Raw genomic sequence first — 12,982 nt, forward strand, 5'->3', positions numbered from 1 at the left:
AGCTTCTTGGCTCATGTCTGTCACTTCAGCAAAGGCGGCTCAAATGGTTGGAGACAGGCCGGAAGAGCTTGCCTGGAATGGTACATCTGGCACCTTAGTTCTTTCCGTCAGCTGTGTTCTCAGCGCTCCTCCATGTACCCAGCCTTAAGACTGCTTCCTTTCCACGTGTCCTCTCATGTGGTGTCTCCATGCAACCCTGAGCTGCCATGTAAAAAGTCTGGCTACCCTCCTTTAAGGAGTGCAAAAGTGGAAGCTTCTAGGCTTTTGAAAGCTCAGTCCTTTTAAAGGCATAAGGTCTTAAAGCTTAGGCTGCATTCTATTGGCTTTTCAACCTTGACACTATTGACATTTTTGGCAGGGTATTTTTTTGTTGTTGTGGGGGACTGTACTGTGTATTGTAGAATGTTTAGTAGCATCCCTGGCCACTACCCACTAGTACAGTAGGAATGCTAGTAGCATCCTTTCTCCACATTCCCCATTTGGGTCAAATAAAAGTGTTTCTAAACACTGCCAAATGTCCCCTGGAGAACAAAATCTCTGTGAGAACCACTGGGTTAAAGTAAGTCACAGGTTCAGACCAGATTCCAGGGAGAGGATTGTCAAGGATATGAATACCAGAAAAAATGGTTCATTGAGGGCTGTCAGTGTAACAGAGTATCATTGTCTCTGAATCTTGCATCTCCAAGGAATTCATGTTCCTGAATTCTGCTCATATGTTGAGCCGTCTTTCCTTCTTCCTAATGGGCTTCTCATCCTAGTTGCTTATCTGAGTGTCCCTGCTTGTCATTAGCAGTGCTCTGCAGTTTCCAGCAGTTTGCATCTCTGTGTGCTGCTCTTGGCTTCCTCTCTTGCACCACTCTAGAGATAGTCTGACATCAGACTTGCCTCTAGGGTGATTCTTTCCTCTCCCTCCCATCCCCTGTAGTTCAGTGAGTTATCTCTAGTGCTCATGTCGTAGCACATGACCAGGTTCTGGGGACAGATAAGGCTAATCTTGCAGCCTCCTAATATGTCATACTCTGTCATATCCACACGTATACTCAATTGCTCTCTCCCTAAGAGGTACTTGCTTTGCCACCCCTCCCTTCCCACTCCCAATTAACTCTTTTATTTTCTTCAAGATTCAGTTCCAGGCCTGCTTCTTCTAGGAGACCTTCCTGGAAAGCCCATTCTCTAGTCCTATTTAGCAGTTTATTGAGGGCAGAGGACATTTCATATTCATCTTCAAGTTTCCAATACAGTGTCTCTTGCATGGAAGGTATTTCTTAGATCAATACAAGAATGATTTAAAATGCAAAACAAAAAGTTTAAAATTTGAGGAGAGACTGAGAATGTGTAGAAGTGAGTCATATCATTCTCTGGGGGAGAGACTTCTGGGCAGGAGGAACAGCCAGTGCTTGGTCCCTGAGTGTGGAGTTTGCTGAGTGGGGAGTGGCTGTGATGTTTAAGAAAGACCAAGGGGACCAGCTTGGCTGGGGGAGTGAAGGAGGAGAGAGGAAGCCAGAGATGGGATCAGACAGGTAACAGAACAAAGCATCTGGCTGTGTAGGTCAAGGTAAGGGCTCTGGATTTCACTCTGAATGAGATGAGAAGCCTGGTGGAAGTTTTGTGCAGAACAGTGACTTACACTGAACTGTATTCTTGGAGGATTGTTGTGGTTTCTGTGTTGGAAATAGAATATGACAGGCCAGGGAGGAAGCAGCAAGACCAGTCAGAAAGCTATAGCAGTAATCTGGTGAGAGATGATAATTGCCTTTCCTGGTGGATTTGATGTGGAATATCGGAACAAGAAAGGTATTAGGGATGACCCCATGGCTTCAGCTCCGAGCAGGAAGAAGGGTGAAACATTTTCTGACAGAAAAGTCTACTTAGGGGAGGAAATGAAAAGTTTAATATTTACATGTTAAGTGTGAGATGCGTACTGTACATTCTGTTTGTTGCACAGTAGACAGTTGGCAATAAAAGTGTGAAGTGCAGAGAGGCATATAAATTAAAGATACATAAATATGGATGTTCTTAGTTCTATTACTTAAGCTAAGATTGACTTCTGTGATTCAAACAATAACAACAAAATACAATGGTTTATTACAATAGGAGTTTATTTCTCATAATTCCATAGCCTAGGAAAATTCCAGATCATTGGCAAATTGTGACAAGACCTATTTCTGTGGAGAGTTGGGAATAAAAACCTGATTGAAGTCGTTCAACAAAGAATGAGAAAAGGGGAATTGGAAGTGGAGACTGTGTATAGACAATTCATTCAAGGAGTTTTGTTATAAAGGGGAGCCAGGAATTGGGGTGGTAGGTTGAAGGAGATGTAGGCTTGGGACATTTTGTTGTTGTTTTAATTTTTGTATTATTATTATTTTTTACCTGTGTCTAGAAACAATTTCAGATGTTTTTAATTTTTAAGGCTTTTTTTTTTTTTTGGTCAGGCTCTGTAGCTCACTCTAGAGTACAGTGGCATGATCTCAGCTCACTGCAACCTCTGCCTCCCAGGTTCAAGCCATCCCCCCACCTCAGCCTCCTGAGTAGCTGGGACTATAGGCATGAGGCACCATGCCTGGCTATTTTTTTTGTTGAGACAGGGTCTCACTTTGTTGCCTAGGCTGGTCTCGAACTCCTGAGCTCAAGAGATCTGCCCACCTCAGCCTCCCAAAGTGAGGGATTACAGGCTGGGATTATAGGGATCCCAAAGCTGGGATTACAGGTGTGAGCCAACATACCAGGTCTCTTAAAGCATTTTTTAGTAGGAAAAATTATAGCGTGTTTATATGCTAATGGAAGTGGTTCAATAGAAGGAAAAAGATTGATGATGCAGGAAAGAGGGAGGAGAATTTCAAGAGCCCAGTAGTTGAATAAGTAGAGAAAATGCCAACCAGAATGAAGACTTGGCTTTAGATAGGAGCAAGGATGATTCATCAATAAAAACAACAAGTGGCCGGGCACGGTGGCTCACGACTGTAATCCCAACACGTTGGGAGGCAGAGGTGCGTGGATCGCCTGAGGTCAGGAGTTCAAGACCAGTCTGGCCAACATGGTGAAACCCCGTCTCTACTAAAAATACAAAAATTAGGTGGGCGTGTTGGCAGGTGCCTGTAATCCCAGCTACTCAGGAGGCTGAGGCAGGAGAATCACTTGAACCTGGGAGGCGGAGGTTGCAGTGAGCCGAGATCGTGCCATTGCACTCCAGCAACAAGAGTGAGGCTCCATCTCAAACAAACAAACAAATGAACAAACAAACAAGCTAGCCTGAGCATATGGGCACAGAGGCAGGTAGGGGGATCAACAGGTCTGGTTTGTCTAGGACTGAGGGGTTTCCGGAATCACGGGACTTTCAGTGCCAAAACCAGGACAGCCCTTCATGAACTAGAATGGTTGGTCACCCTAGAAGTAAGAGAATTCATAGGGGGAGTTTATAGAAGTTATCTTTGGTTTGCTTTGAGCATCGCCAAATGAGAAAGGGCAAGACTTCCTCAGTGGCTTCAACTCATTAATAAAATGAGATTATAACCCATCTATGTAACCTAAAACCCAGTGTTATGCTGTGTGAGGAATATTACAATGAATAAGTTGTAGGTCCTGTTCTAGAGGAGTTTAAGCTAGTGTATGAGAAAAAAGAACATGACAACATGAAAGGCAAGCCAATCTGAGATGTCTGTAATGAGTTTATTCACTGTAACTTCTCTGAGTCATGTTCCATGTTCTTCAGGAACCTATTATCTGCTAGAGTAGATAGTACTCAGTAAAAATAATAGGAAACATTTCCTGAGATTTTACTGATTTCCAGCAGCTGTACATCCATTATCTCTTTTCATCTCCATAACAGCTTATTAGATAGGTCCAGCTATTATCACCTTCATTTTACAACGGAGAAAAAAATGCATACTGATTAAGCAATTTGCTCCAGGTCACACAGCAAGTGATGGAAGGTCTTGAACCCTGCTTGACTCTGCAGCCCAAGCTTTTAAACACAACATTACACTGCTTTCTAGAAATTATTATAATGCATGGGAATAAACTATGATTAGCACAGACAAATGTCCTAAAAATTTAGAATAAGGCAAGGTAATTTTTGTTTGAGAAGAAGTCGTCATGAATGGAACTTGAAGGAGGTTAGTATTTCATTAGGCAGAGGTGAGGGGAGGACAGGCCAGGCAAAGTAACCTCAATAAGCACAAAAGTTCTTTTTTACCACCTCCAATTCTCATGGAGTCCCCAGTTCTGTGATTTGTTGGTTTTCCTTCCTCTGCCTCCAAGAAGGATGTTTGAATTTTCAGAAGGTGGAATCACAGCATGAAATGATGCCTTTGACTTTCTTACATGCCTAGCTTACCTTTAGAGTTCTATTATAGAGAACTCTGTTCGTCTTCAGGAGAATTAATACATGAGTGAATGAATGGATGAATGAATTAATTGCTTAAATACATTTTTTTAAAGTATGACACATACAGAAAAGTATGTGGACAATAAGTATTTTCATTAAGTGAACATCTGTATGACTGGCATTCAGATTACAAAACAGAGCATTACCAATACCTCGGGAGCCCTCGTTATGCTGCTTTCTAATTATTACCCCTCATTCCTTGCCAGGGATAATGACTCTCCTGACTCCTAAAATAAAACATTCACTTTCCCTGTTTTTAAACTCTGTACAAATAGAATTCTACGTTTTGTTGTTTTTTGTATTGGGCTTTTTTTACTCATTATAATATTTGTGAGATTCATCCATATTATTGGATATAGCAGTAGGTTTTTCATTCTCATCACTGAATGGTATTTCGCATCATGAATAGTCCAGAAAATCCCACTGTTTATTAAAGAATTCTACTCTCTATTTGTGTTGGAATAATGTCTAGTTTTTGGCTAACAATAGTTCTATCATGAACATTCTGAACTTGCCTTTTGGAAACATACTCTTTTCTTTTGAGCATAAACCTCCATGTACGTTTAGACGGATGACAGATTTTTTCTAGTGCTTTCATATTCTAGCACCTTGCTGGGCTTCCAGTACTATCCATCGTGTACAGGAAAGGTTACAGGGTTAAAGTGGCCACTTATCAGTGCTCTTGGGTTTGTTGCAGAGCTTCTCACCAGATTACAAAATGTACCACGTAACTAGGCCTCCAGGATGTATTACTGAGATGAAAATCAAGTATTGCAAATAGGCTGTTTACCAAAGATCAAATAAAAGCCAACTTTACCTTCTTCCTGAGTAGCTCTGATCCAAAGCTATGAACACGGCCAATTTTTTTTTTTTTTTTTTTTTGAGATGGAGTCTCACTCTTGTCCCCCAGGCTGGAGTGCAATGGCGTGATCTCGGCTCACTGCAACCTCCACCTCCCTGCTTCAAGTGATTCTCCTGCCTCAGCCTCCCGAGTAGCTGGGACTACAAAAGCACCCGCCACCATGCCTGGCTAATTTTTGTGTTTTTTTTTAGTAGAGATGGGGTTTCACCATGTTGGTCAGGCTGGTCTCGAACTCCTGACCTCAGGTGATCCACCCACCTTGGCCTCTGAAAGTGCTGAGATTACAGGCGTGAGCCACTGTGCCTGGAGAATGGCCAATTCTTATTCCTTCCATGTAACTCCAATTGCAAAGTCCTTATAGCTAACTTGTCCTGGCCAAGGGTGTTTTAGCTGCCACTATATCTACTACATGCAACACGTGAGAGACACTCAATATTTACCTATTGGTTGACTGGTTTGATTCTTGATGGTATACTGAATCACATCCTTGTACATTTTCAGAGGGAAAATTTTCTATACTCTTCAATGTGGTAGCCGCCAGCCTTGTAAAACTATTGAGCATTTGAAATATGACTAGTGCGACTGAGGAACTAATTTTTTTAATTTAATTTTAATATTTTTAAATTTTAAAAATGATACTTGATGCAGTTATAGAAAGTTTTAAGTGTTCTTGGACTAACTTGGCTATGTGAATCTACTTTTTCAGCTGTAAATCGTATGAAGTCTAAATTCACATCAAGTATTTTTTTTGAGATGGAATCTCGCTCGGTTGCCCAAGCTGGAGTGCAGGGGTATGATCTCTGCTAGCTGCAACCACTGCCTCCCTGGTGCAAGTGATTCTCCTGCCTCAGCCTCCCAAGTAGCTGGGATTATAGGCATGTGCCACCATGCCTGGCTAATTTTTGTATTTTTAATAGAGATAGGTTTCATGTTGGCCAGGCTGGTCTCCAACTCCTGACCTCAAGTAATCTGCCTACCTCCCAAAGCGCTGAGATTACAGCCGTGAGCCACTACACCTGGCAATATTTTTGATAAATATTTCACAACCAAATTGAGACATGCTACAAGTGTAAAGGACACAAAAATACATTGTATAAAAAAATTTTACATTTTAAAATATTGATTCTATGTTGAAATAATAATATTTTGAGTATGTTGGGTAAAATAAATTATTGAATTTAATTTCTCTTATTTATTTTCCTTTTTATTGAGAGCACTAGTAAATTTTAAATTACACAGGTAGCTTGCATTACATTGATTTTAGGTAGTGCTCTTCTAGAGATCCCCAAATATAATATTTCACTACAATTCCTGATAGAATCTTCTTCCTCAGGAAGCTAGGTTAATAATGTCTATTTATATAAATACAGAATATGTTCCTGAATATATAACTGATGGTCAGGAAAGGGAGGTACATTTGGTAGAGAAGAGTGAGTATGAACTGTGGAGCCAAACCTGTCTGGGTTTGTAGCCAAGCTCTGCCCCTTAAATAGTTACCTTTAATGAAGTACTTGCCCTCTCTGAGTGTCGGATTTTCTCCTATGTAAATTGGGGATATGAATGCCGTAGAGCACGGGTAGGGCTCTGCCCTGATTCTGTGGGCCTCCTTCATCATTTCTGTGCAGAAAGCCCCTCTGTCATTTGCTTGCCCAGCCCATATCTGTGGCTGTCTTTGGGGAACTGCCCTTGGGCTACTGGAGCTGCTTGGGGTCATAGCCAGTGAGTGACTGGTGCAGGAGTTTGAAAGCCTAATTCTCTAACCTCAAATAAGGACAAATTTCAATGTGTAATTTACACATTACCCTAGAATACCCCAGCCCAGGCAGAGACTTTACCTGGAAAAGAGACTTTTATCCCCATCTTACACTTCTCTCTCCTGCGTCTAAGGGTCAGCTTCTGAAGAATCCAACTTGAGGCAGCTACCTAATGCCTATGTTTTTTAGGGATTAAAGGAGAAATGCCTGGCACAGAGACCATTCTTCCTTTTTTCCTTTCTTTTTTCTTTTTTTTTCTAGAGTGGGTATTGCTCCATCACCTAGGCTTGAGTGCAGTGGTGTGATCTTGGCTTACTGCAGCCTCAACCTCCTGGGCTCAAGCAATCCTCCCACCTCAGCCTCTTGAGTAGCTGGGACCACAGACGTGCACCACCAGACCCAGCTAATTTTTAATTTTTTTTTGTAGAGCTGGGGGTCTTCCTATGTTGCCCAAGCTGGTCTCAGACTCCTGAGTTCAAGTGATTCTCCCACCTAAGCCTCCCAATGTTCTGAGATTACAAGCGTGAACCACTGTGCCCAGCCACAGAGGCCATTCTTAATCCTCTTCAGTTGCTTATACCATCCAATACACTCCAGTGATTTTACTACCACACCGGGAAGATGTGATTTGTCAGATATTTTTTACAGTCCTGGAATGGGTTTGTGTTGAGACATCCATAGTCTCTTTCTCAGTTCCTTACCCCTGGCTATTTCTTCATTAGCTCAGATGTAACAAACATGTGAGAACTTACAGGTTAATGAGACCTTAGAGAACATTGAATCTACTTAGGAACAACCAATGTTGCATATGTTTCTGTGATTTCTCTGTGAGTACAATGTTAAACAGATGCTGTGGGTAATTAAATCACTCTCAAGGTATAAATGAGACTACTTAAAAAGAACGTTAACTATTTCAGAACCAAAATAGGAGATTCCTTCGGTTAAAAAATAACTTACTCAAATGAAATATGATATACATACAATATGCTTTCTCACTATACAAAGACATACATGTTGCAACTATAGTATTTTATATGTGAAAGACAATCTGCTTGTATTTTTGGTTCATTTTTTGACAAGTTTTTATAAATAGTAATACTTATCATTTATGACACTTATTACATGCCAGACATGATTCTAAGACATTCACAGACACTATCTCATTTGGTTGACTCAAAAACTCAGTTCAGATATGATCGCTTCAGAGAGTCCCTTCCTGGCCTCTCTGAATTCATCACCTTCAGTTGCTCTGCCATGGCCTTAACTCTACCTGTAATTTTTGTTTATTTGGCTTATATGTTTACTGAGACCCTCCCCACCAACTCTTTCCCCACCCCAATTAAACTGTGTGCTTCAGATAGCAAGTATTATTCTGCCTTGCGTACTTCAGTATCCACAGTTGCTAGACTAGTGGCACATGCTAAGCATTCCATAAATATTTATTGAATGACAGAATGAATGAAAAACTTAATGTAGATGAGAGCTCTGAAGCCCAGAGAGGCTAAAAAGTTAAGATCCCAGAGCTGGTATGGTAAATGACAAAACTCATATGTAAATTCTTGTCTTTTATCCAATAGGAGATATTGTCCTTTATTTTATGTGGGCTGTAGAAGGTTGACACATCTTGCCTGTAAGGAAATCACTCTCTAGTAAGGGAAGGAAGTCATTCCCTTCCAGTCAACAAGTACTTATTAACCCTTGCTAGGTATTTTATTAAGCACTAGGAACACAGACGTAAACAATACAAACACAGCCGAGGCTGGCGTGGAGCTTTTTGTCTAGACTCTTGAGTAAAGAAGACAGACATTATAGGTAACAACAAGGGAGATAAGTATTTTGAAAAGGAATGTACAAAGATAGAAAAGAATAGCAAGGTAATCCAACCAAGTGAAAGGGGTCAGGGAAGCCTTCTCTGTGGAAGGGAATGTAGCTTGTCCAAAAAACCGAGAGAAATAAAATGTGAAGGTCAAGTAGAGGTGAGAACAAGAATGGCAGGTGGTAAATAGAGAAGAGCCTTGAAGATGATATCTGCAAATAATAATCACACATGATGAAGAGTGATGTGTCCTAACAGAGGTGGATTATAGTGCTATTGGAGTTAGGAGAATGGTAAGATTCTCATTATAGGGGAAGCTTTATGAAGTTATTATAATGACATTTATAATAACTTTGAGGGCTGAAAAAATACAGATACATTGAAATGGGAAGGAACATCCAAACAGCTTCTTGTATCTTTCTTAATTTCACTTTTTGAGTAGGTAATACATTCCCATGTTTTTATAGATGTATAATGCCTTAAACTGTACAATATCTCATTTCCACTACTGTTTCTCACCCATCCATCCCCAAACCCCACACTACCACAGGTAATCTCTTTTGTTAGCTTTTTTGTATCCTTTCAGAATTACTTTATGTAAATACAAACAGCTAAAAATATAAATGCTTATCCCTAAACCTTTTACCACACTATATAGCATACTGTATACACCATTCTGTACTTAACAACATGTCTTGGAAGTCTTCCCATATCAGCACAGAAATTACTTCCTCATTTTTTTCACAGCTGCTCAGTGCTCATATGGATGTATCATAATTAATTTAATCTTTTATTGATGAGCTCTTGGAGGGTTTTCAACTTTTGTCTATCAAATAGTTTTATGGATATGGCAGCTTATAACTGTACAAATATATTTATAATTTTAAAAGCTATTGCCAAATTGTCCTCAATGGAGGTTATATGAAAATACCTCCAAATGGTTAGATTTAACTGCATAACTAACGATGAAGCTAGAGAAGCAAATAAAGTAAATTTTTTAAAAAGACACCACTCATGTACTTGATCATTTCCAATAAAACACTAGGTACAACTAAAAGTTAGAAATGGAAAATTGTATTGTATGTTGGCTCAGGTATGGATCCAAATTTTGTGAGGCTTGAAGTTTATGCAGTTGGAGGAGGCTTCTTTAACAAAAATAATAAGAAATTACAAAATGTAAAATTAGCAAACAGAACTTTGGAAGGGACTCATGTGAGAGAGGGGCCCAAAGTGTAATCTTCATTTGTTTTGTGGCAAATCTGCTGTGTATAAGACCTACATACACACACGTGAAGGAGAACAAATTACTCATCCTTTTCACCTGGGAGAAACCATGTTTAAAACCTGTGGACCACTGCCCTCAACTACGTGTCACTGAGAATAATTCCACAGGCCTTAGTACTTTCCGCTCCATGATGTACGTAATATTCCCTGTAGTTGCCTTCTATCTCTCTAAGCAAATTCATTCAATTTATGTGACACCTTTCATCTTCGAAATCCCAAAGACCTTACAGGTACTTTTTTTTTTTTTTTTTTTTTTTTGAGACAGGGTCTCACTCTGTCACCCAGGCTGGAGTGCCATGGCACAACCGCAGCTCACTGCAGCCTCAACCTCCCAAGCTCAAGGGATCCTCCCACCTTAGTTTCCCAAGTAGTGAGGACTACAGGCATGTGCCACCATGCCCAGCTAATCTTTTAATTTATTTAATTTTTTTTTGTAGACACAAGGTCTTGCTATGTTTCCAGGGCTGGTTTTGAACACCAGGGCTCAAGTGATCCTCCCACCTTGGCCTCTCAAAGTGCTGGTATTACAGCTGTGAGCCACCAATACTAACCATACTAACCATATGACCTTATAACCAATGTTAACAATATGACCATGCTATAGAGAAAACTGTAACATTATAAAGATTATTCCCTGGGAAGAGTTCAAAGGGCCCCCATCAATCTCACCTATCCTGATAATATGCGTCAAAGTTGCAGCTGGCAAGTGGTTACCATTGGGAAATGACTTCTTACATAAAGTTTGAAAAAGATAAGCTGATGAATTGCATGTAATGGTCCAAAGTTAATTATCTATCTCTGTAATAGGCAGCAGCTTGTTTGTCTGTTCCCACGTTTTACGTGTTCCTTAGGCTGGCACCTTTATGGTCCCTCTGGAAAGAGAAGACAGTCAACTGATGAGGAGAGAAGACATTTCTTGGAAAAGCAGAACAAGAAAAAACAGGAGCAGAGTAAGGAATAGAAAAGAAGAGGATGCAGAACCAGGGTTAAGAGACAACAGAATTAACTGGTGTAATGCTAATTAAAAACAAAGGGAGAGCTAACACAGTGATGGGAGGAAGACCTGGAAGGACTGCTGTTGTCTCACCACCAGCAGCCCACAAACCTGTCCTTCAAAGCAGGGCACTTTGTTTCACAGCAAAGATAAACTTACAGGAAAAAAGAAAAAAAAGTGAAAATCAAGTCTAAAAGAATATACAGCATGGAATAAAAATTAAGAAACATGGAGTGCCTGCCAAACAAGATTTAGATTTTAGTGGAACTGACTTCATTTAATAGAGAAAGACTCACTTCTGATACTTAAAACGTAGGCATTATCCAATTAAATGAGACTTGGAAGGAGTCCATATCCAGTCACCTGCTTTGCAAATTGTAGATGTCCTATGATGAACTTTAAGTCACCTTGACCTTTAGCCAAATATGCCTCATAAGCTGAGTTTCATGTTCATTGCTGGTGTCCAAATGTCCACAGTTGAATTCTCAGGTTTGTGGTGAACAGATTTGGTAACTTCTTGTTAGGAAGCATCTGCTGCTGCTCTTGTTTCTTTATTTTACTTATTTTAAAGATGATTCGTTAGGTAAGGAGAAGAAAGTCACTGAGGCCTTTGTATAAGGTAATTAATTTACCACCACAAACTGATATGCTAGAAATATCACCTTTCATCCTTTCTGATTTTGTTGTTTTGAAAGTGCATTTTTTTCAATTTGTTTTTTTAAAAATTTATTCTAATCCCATGGTATCTCACTGGGTGATGGAAATTGAATCTGTTTCATTATTGAGGTTTGCTCTCCCTCTGATCACATAGGAATCAAGGATACTTATGCAGTGCCCAGAAAATTGGGTGTAGAAGTCACTATTGTTTTGGCTAACCCAGCAGACATTCTCAAATACCTTCTACTTTGCCACTTTCCTTGCAGCTAGGAGTGGACAAGTGGTCAAGTGATGGTGCTGGCCAATGAGAGGTAAGCAAGTTTCGGGGCTGTCTGGAAAGGCTTTGCTTTTCCTGACAAAATGAGTGTAACATCCCAGTGCTCCCTCTTCCTCTCTTCCTCCTGACATTAACATGCACATGATGCCGAGAATTGCAGCAGTCATCTTACAACCGTGAAGAACAGGTCGGGAGAATTGCAGACTTGGTGGCCCCAACATCACTGAGCCACTGTTCAATTCCCAGAGCCACTTTCCTCCAGAATTCTGTTGTGAGAGAAAAAGAAACATCCTGTTTGTTTAAGCCACCGTATGTTGGTTTAAATTTTTTTTTATTGTTTGCAGTTAAAAACATTTCTAACTGATTTAAAGAGTAAACAACTCTAACCTCCAGTCCATGGAGGTTGTTGCAGATATACTTATTGTTGAATGGTTCCTAGAAATCCAGTGACAAACTGATCTTGGGCCTCTCATTGGAAATGGAAAGTGACCAGGGTTGGGATCCTGGTGCTTGGAGCTCAAAAGTCATGCAGTGATTCTCTCAGAGACCTTGCCTAGGGACCAGAAGTGGGTCCCTGCTTCTCCAAAAATCTATAGACTGCCCAGACTGGAGAAGTTAACCCTTTTCCCATCTTGCCACTTTTAAAGGCACTCTCCTTCATTCAGATCATGTATTACCATCTCTTCTATGAGTTGAGGTTTTTACAAATCAAATGGAGTGCCTTTCTTCAGGAAGCTCCTACTTTCTGCTCAGTTACAAATCACCTCTGAGACAAGGAGACAAAAACTGACTTATCTCACCAGAATTGAGGAGGTTAAAACTGTAGAGAGAACCAACATAAATTCATATTTTAATGAATTACCTTGCCACACCTACCACTCCAGAAAAGTAACATCTGTGACAGAAAACACTGTGGGACTAATGATAATTGATTAACTAGGACAACTTTTG

General features: G+C 40.2%; 1 long non-coding RNA gene across 1 annotated transcript in view; it reads right to left on the reverse strand.

Moving 5' to 3' along the window:
* Window positions 1-8,562: 8,562 nt before the first annotated feature.
* LOC134809792 (uncharacterized) overlaps window positions 8,563-12,982 on the reverse strand; it is a 38,337-nt gene continuing 33,917 nt past the window's right edge. The window contains exon 3 of the long non-coding RNA XR_010156301.1: window positions 8,563-12,297. This is a non-coding gene — a long non-coding RNA (uncharacterized LOC134809792). The remainder of the gene's footprint in view (window positions 12,298-12,982) is intronic.

This window comes from Pan troglodytes, chromosome 3 (genome assembly GCF_028858775.2).
Source record: "Pan troglodytes isolate AG18354 chromosome 3, NHGRI_mPanTro3-v2.0_pri, whole genome shotgun sequence".
Classification (NCBI taxonomy): Eukaryota; Metazoa; Chordata; class Mammalia; order Primates; family Hominidae; genus Pan; species Pan troglodytes.